The sequence below is a fragment of the Triticum dicoccoides genome, chromosome 2A, assembly GCF_002162155.2.
Source record: "Triticum dicoccoides isolate Atlit2015 ecotype Zavitan chromosome 2A, WEW_v2.0, whole genome shotgun sequence".
In the NCBI taxonomy this organism is placed as follows: Eukaryota; Viridiplantae; Streptophyta; class Magnoliopsida; order Poales; family Poaceae; genus Triticum; species Triticum dicoccoides.
Genome location: NC_041382.1, coordinates 120433015 through 120439337, shown reverse-complemented (window position 1 = coordinate 120439337; position 6323 = coordinate 120433015).

Sequence of the window (6323 nt, the reverse complement as noted above, 5' to 3'; positions counted from 1 at the left end):
CCACGACTACTTGACACGCTGGGCCGCGTTGTGCATCTCCTGCGAAGGGGTACACGAGGTGCAGGCCATCGAGTACTTCATAGGCGGGTGTAGAGAGGGCACCCTTCTCAAGCACAAGCTTCTGTGCAACGATTCGGCTACCTTGGACGAGCTTCTAGTCGTGGCGGACAAGTACGCCATGGTCGACTCCTCCATGAAGTCGGAGATCCGGGTTGACGTGCCCGGGAAGGTGATCCCGCCGGCTTCTCAAGCTCCAAATAGTGACTCCAACCGGCGCCAACAGCCGAATGACAACAAGCGCAAGGCCCAGCAGTCGTCTTCCAATAGCCGGCAAGTGGCCACCGTCGAGGATCAACAGCCGGCCGGGCAACCCGGTCCCAAGCGTTAGCGGGGCGGCAAGGGTGCCTGGCTGCCTGCCTTCTCCTTTGAGCAAGCCCTCAATGCCCCGTGCAAGTTCCACAGTGGCGCGAAGCCTTCCAACCATACCACCCGGTAGTGCAGCTGGCTCACCCGAATCACTAAGGGTGAGGGCTTGCCGCTCCTCCTCCCAACCCGGCGGCTCCGGCTCCCCTGCAGCCGGCCTACCCTGCCAGCATGCTCCAAGATGAATTCCCCAATGAGAACGCCACCTACGTCATCTTCACCAGCAAAGCCGATGACAAGCACACTCGGTGTCAGCAGTACCGTGAGGTGAATGCCATTGTTTCAGAGGTCCCGCAATTTATGCACTGGTCCGAGAGGCCCATCACCTGGAGCCGAGATGACCATCCGGCTGTGATGCTTTGCTGGGTGCTTATGCCATGGTGCTGGACTCCACCTTCTCAACTGAGAGGCAGGCGTGCCACTTCTCCCGAGTCCCTCTAGATGGCGGCAGCAGCATCAACATCCTCTACCGCAACACCATGGAAAAGCTGGGCATCAAGGAAAAGCAACTCCTGCCCAGCCGGACTGTGTTCCATGGCATTGTCCCTGGCCTTTCCTGCTCTCCAATCGGCAAGATCAAGATCGATGTCCTGTTCGGCAACAAGACCCACTTCCGCTGTGAGCCAATCTGGTTCAAAGTGGTCGACCTGGACAACCCCTACCACGCGCTCTTGGGTCGACCGGCACTAGCCAACTTCATGGCGGTTCTGCATTACACATACTTGAAGATGAAGATGACGGGTCCCAAGGGCATCATCACCATTGCCGACGACTACCAGAAGTCGCTCACGTGCGCCGCAGCCAGCTCCCTGCTGGCCAGGTCCCTCGTCATCGCCGCAGAGAAGCGTCTCCTTGACCGGGTTGTGGCCATGGCTAGCGAGCAGCCGGCCATGCCATCTGATCCCAAGGACATTGAGGCCGATGGATCCTTCCAGTCGGCCAAGGAAGCCAAGAAGATCATCTTGGATCCAGCGCACTCGGAGAAGTACGCTGTTGTGGGGGCTAACCTCGACAGCAAATAGGCAAGCGAGCTCATCGACTTCCTTTATGAGAATCGGGACATCTTTGCATGGTATCCAAAGGACACGTCGGGTGTTCCAAGGGAGTACGCCGAGCACAAACTGCATGTGCGATCGAATGCTAAGCTGATCAAACAACCCCTCCGCCACCTATCAGAAGAGAAGGATCATTGGTGAAGAAATCGCCCGGCTTCTGGCAGCCGGCTTCATCATGGAAGTGTTCTACCCGGACTGGCTTGCCAACCCAGTTCTCGTTTTGAAGAAAAACAACAAGTGGTGCATGTGTATTGACTACACGAGCCTCAACAAAGCCTGCCCCAAGAATCCGTTTGCCTTGCCCCGGACTAATCAAGTGATCGACTCCATGGCCGGCTGCGAGCTGTTGTCCTTTTTGGACGCCTACTCCGGCTACCACCAGATCAAGCTAGACCCGACTGATCGCCTAAAGACCGCCTTCATCACCCCTTTCGGCGCCTTCTGCTACATCACCATGATGTTCGGCTTGAGGAACGTTGGCGCCACCTTTCAACATGCATGTAGAAGAGCCTCCTAAAGCAACTCGGAAGGAACTCCCACATCTATATGGATGACATAGTGGTGAAGACGGAGAAGCGCGGCACCCTTTTGGAGGATATCAAGGAGACCTTTGCTTACCTGTGTCATTTTCAGATCAAGCTCAACTCGGAGAAGTGTGTCTTCGGAGTGCCAGCTGGCCAGCTCCTTGGTTTAATTGTTTTCGAGTGCGGGATCGAGTGCAACCCCATGAACATCAAGGCCATTGAGTGGATGAATAAGCCGACCCAACTGCGGGACGTCCAGAAGTTCACCGGGTGCCTAGCATCTCTCAGCCGGTTCATCAGCCGGCTGGGCGAGAAGGCCCTCCCTCTATACCAGCTAATGAAGAAAACCACATGCTTCGAGTGGACCGACCAGGCGGACGAGGCTTTCCTCCAGCTCAAGTGGATGATATCCACGCCGCCTGTTCTGGCCACTCTGGCTGCTAAAGATCCCATGCTCCTCTACATCACCACCACCAACCGGGTCGTCAGCACAGTGATCGTTGTCGAACGCCCAGAAGCCGGCAGGGCGCAACGGGTCTACTATCTGAGCAAGGTGTTGTCCGCCTCCAAGCAGAACTAACCCCACTACCAAAAGATGTGGTACGGCATGTACTTTGCCGCCAAGAAGTGGAAGTAGTACTTCTAGGAGCACACCATCATGGTCGTCTGCACCTCCCCCTTGCCGAGATCATGGGAAACCGAGATGCCTCGGGCCGGGTGGCTAAGTGGGCCATTGAGCTGGCTCCCCACACCATCCTCTACCAGCCCCACACCACCATCAAGTCCCAAGCATGGGTCGACTTCCTTGTTGATTGGGCCGAGACCCAGTACCTACCGCCACTGCCGGATTCCAAACTATGGCGGATGCACTTCGAAAGCTTGAAGATGCACACCGGTTTGGGAGAGGACATTGTCCTCACCTCTCCCAAAGGTGACAAGCTGAAGTACATGTTGCAGATCCATTTTTCCACCGCCAACAAGGTGGCCGAGTACGAGGAACTCATCCACGGGCTCCGACTGTCCAAGGAGATCGGCATCTGATGTCTGCTAGGACTACGTCGGTATTTCCCCAAAGAGGAAGGGATGATGCAGCACAACGACGATAGGTATTTCCCTCAGTGATGAGATCAAGGATATCAAACCGGTAGGAGAACCAAGCAACTCTACGTAAACAACACCTGCACACAAATAACAAATACTCGCAACCTGACGTGTTAAAGGGGTTGTCAATCCCTTTCGGGTAACGGCGCCAGAAATTGGCAAACGGACGTGAGAGAGTTGTAAATATTGATAGATTGAACGCCAAATAAAATAAAGTGCAGCGAAGTATTTTTATATTTTTTGTTTAATATATCTGAAAATAAAAGCAAATAAAATAGATCGCAAAGGCAAATATATTAAAGAAGAGACCCGGGGGCCGTAGGTTTCACTAGTGGCTTCTCCCGAGAAAAATAGCAAATGGTGAGTAGACAAATTACTGTTGGGCAATTGATAGAACTTCAAATAATCATGACGATATCTAGGCAATGATCATTATATAGGCATCACATCCAAGATTAGTAGACCGACTCCTGCCTGCATCGACTACTATTACTCCACACATCAACCGCTATCCAGCATGCATCTAGTGTATTAAGTTCATGGAGAAACGGAGTAATGCAATAAGAACGATGACATGATGTAGACAAGAACTATTTATGTAGAAATAGACCCCATCTTGTTATCCTTAATAGCAACGATACATACCTGTTGGTTCCCCTTCTGTCACTGGGATCAAGCATCGTAAGATCGAACCCATCACAAAGCACCTCTTCCTATTGCAAGATAAATAGATCAAGTTGGCCAAAAAACCAAATATCAGAGAAGAAATACGAGGATATAAGCAATCACACATATAAGAGATCAAAGAAGACTAAAATAACTTTCATGGATAAAGAGATAGATCTGATCATAAACTCAAAATTCATCTGATCCCACCAAACACACCGCAAAAAGAGTTACATCATATGGATCTCCAAGAGACCATTGTATTGAAAATCAAGCCATAGAGAGGAAGCCATCTAGCTACTAACTACGGACATGTAGGTCTACAAAGAACTACTCATGCATCATCGGAGAGGCACCAATGGACATGATGCACCCCTCCGTGATGGTGTCTAGATTGGATCTGGTGGTTCTAGACTCTACGGCGGCTGGAATTGATTTTCTTCGACTCCCCTTGGGTTTCTAGAATATTGGGGTATTTATGGAGCAAAGAGGCGGTTCAGGGGCACCTGAGGTGGGCACAACCCACCTGGGCGCACCTGGGCCCCCAGGCGTGCCCAAGCGGGTTGTGCTCCCCTCGGAGCACCCACCCCCCCAGGTGCTTCTCCGGCCCACTGGATGTCTTCTAGTCCAAAAAAATCCACAAAAAGTTTCGCTGCATTTGGACTCCGTTTGGTATTGATTTCCTGTGATGTAAAAAACATGCACAAAATAGCAACTGGCACTTGGCACTATGTCAATAGGTTAGTACAAAAAATGATATAAAATGAATATAAAACATCCAAGAATTATAACATAACACCATGGAACAATAAAAAATTATAGATACGTTGGAGACGTATCAGCATCCGCCGCATTTGTGCTACGGTGACTCGAACCTCGTGGTCCAGCAGTTCTTTGGCGAGTGGGACGCCAAGGACGCCAACATGGCCAGCAACCGCTTCCTCGTCCAGCAGATCAATGGGCACTTCGATAGGTGCGAGTTCATCCATGTGCCACGGGCCGACAACAAAGCAGCCGATGCCCTGGCACGGATTGGCTCCACCCGGCAGGCCATACTAGTCGGTGTCTCCCTCGAGTGCTTACGCAAGCCGCCTACCCAACCCTCGCCAGAATCAGAATCCATCTTCATGTCGGCTGACCTTGGAGCAGTCAGATCTAGCTCGGGGACTTCTACAGGCGGCCCAGGGGCTGCAGCACCTAAACCCGGCATGGGACTCCAGAATCCGGCCTGGGGTCTGCTGTAGCCAGCCTGGGGACTCCCACGACGCAACAAGGAGCGGCCGACTCCGACCAGCCGCCTCCCAACCCGGCCACCCTAACGCCGGTTGCTGTCATGACGGTGGTGGAAGAGTCGTCTTAGGCGCAGCCCATCCTCAACTTTTTGGTGAGCCGCGAGCTCCCAGCCAATGAAGTCTTGGCCTGGCAGGTGCAACGCCGGGCGACCACGTACACGATCATCAACAGAGAGGTCATTGGGCGCAGTGCGACCGGTGTCTTCCAGCGCTGTGTCGAGCCGGAGAAGGGCATTGCAATCCTCAGGTATATTCATCAAGGCGAATGTGGCCACCATGCCGCCTCCAGAGTCCTCGTTGCTACAGCTTTCCGCCATGGTTTCTTCTGGCCGACTACTCTGGACGACGCCAAGGAGTTGGTCCGAAAGTGCAAGAGGTGTCAGCATTTCAGCACCAAGCAGCACCTGTCGGCCTCAGCACACAAGACCATTCCCATCACCTGGTCGTTTGCCATATGGGGATTGGACATGGTGGGCCCATTCAAGACACATGGCGGCATGATCCATCTGCTGGTCGCTATGGACAAGTTCACAAAGTGGATTGAGGCAAGGCCAATCAATAAGCTGAACGGCCCCACATGTTGTTACATTCATCGCGGACATCACCGTTCGATATGGCATCCCGCACAGCATCGTCACCGACAAGGCACGAACTTCGCCAAAGGCGCCTTGGCTCGTTTCTGCGCAACGCAGGGCATCCTACTGGACCTTGCATCGGTTGCTCACCCGCAGTCAAACGGCTAGGTGGAGCGAGCAAACGGCCTCATTCTTTCTGGCATCAAGCCTCGGCTGGTCGAGCCACTAGAGCGCTCGGCCAGCTGCTAGATCGAGGAGCTGTCGTCTGTCCTTTGGAGTCTTCGGACCACGCTAAACAGATCAACCAGTTTCACACCTTTCTTCCTTGTGTACGGGGCCGAGGCCGTCATCCCAACGGACATCGAGTTCGACTCGCCTCACATCACCCTGTACACGAAGGTGGAAGCAAAGGAGGCCCATGAAGACGGCGTCGACTAGCTCAAAGAAGCCCGGTTGCTAGCACTCAGCCGGTCCGCCATCTATCAGCAGAGCCTGCGCCACTACCACAACAAGAAGATCAAGCCACGTGCTTTCCGCGAGGGCGACCTTGTGCTCCAACTGATCCAGCGAACAGCCGGCCAGCACAAGCTCTTGGCTCCTTGGGAAGTCCACTTCATCATCAGCAAGGCCCTGGGCAACAACTCCTACTACCTCATCGATGCACAGAAGCCCAGGGCACGCAATAGG